This window comes from Alligator sinensis, unplaced genomic scaffold (assembly GCF_000455745.1).
Source record: "Alligator sinensis unplaced genomic scaffold, ASM45574v1 scaffold1165_1, whole genome shotgun sequence".
NCBI lineage: Eukaryota > Metazoa > Chordata > Crocodylia > Alligatoridae > Alligator > Alligator sinensis.
Window position 1 is genome coordinate 660,210 of NW_005842477.1, and position 978 is coordinate 661,187.

Here is a 978-nt window from a genome sequence, read left to right on the forward strand (position 1 = left end):
GAATGCCCCTGCGGGCCCAGGTGGCCCGGCCGGAGGGTCCGTCTATTGCCGGGGCCCGGAGCCGTCCGCGGGCAGGTGAGAAAGCAGCAGCCCCGGACCCGTGGGGAGGTGCAGCCGTGCTGGGGTCTTTAGTGACCCTGGGTTATTTTTGGGAACCGGGGGGGCGGGGGGGGGGGGGGGGGGCAGAGAGAAGCCTGTGGGACAGGGAACCTGTCCCCTGCGGTGTCCCAGTCCGACGGGCCTGTGGGTTTCAAACGGCTCCAGTGGGGAGTCGACCCCTCTGGATGCTGTTTCCAGAGCAGAGGGATCTGCAGGCAGGGCCCTGCTGTGCTAATCCCGCTCCCCCTGGAAATCCTGCGCCGAGATTAGGGCGAATGCGCTTAATCTGCTGCCGGCCAGAAATCTGCTTTTATCAACGAGGACTCTTCAAGGAGAAACACCCCGGGCGGCTGGTACCGGGGCTCCAGGACCTCGGCACTGGCCCGCCTCGGTGCCTGGAGCCTTGGGCCCTTTGGGGGGGAGGGGGGCTCAGGCGTTATTGCTCCAGGGGGCCGGGCAAGGGTTTCAGGCCTAAAGTGACTCATTAGTATTCGCTCGGAGTTGTCTGGGAGCCCGGGCTGCGGAGCAGATGGCGCCTTTACCCGGGGAGGCACCAGTGCTTTCTTCCCGGCAGGAAGGCGAGGGCTGGGGGAGCAGCTTGGTGCGGGGGGGGAGGACGACGACTCCTGGAGAGCAGGAGCTTCTGTTGGAGAGGAAGTGTCTGCGGTCCTCGCCGCAGCCCCCGGCGCCCCGTTCCCTGCAGGCGGCCGGGCTAAAGCAGGAGGCTCCTGGCAGGGCGCTGGGGCCCGCACCGAGGCACCTAGGTGCGGGCCGTGTGCACGGCGCCCCGGGTGCCCAGCCCCGCACTGCGGTTCCCTGGAAAGCTCTCGGGCCCCCGCGGCTATTTCCACATCCAACCCGCTGTGCCCCAGCGCCAGG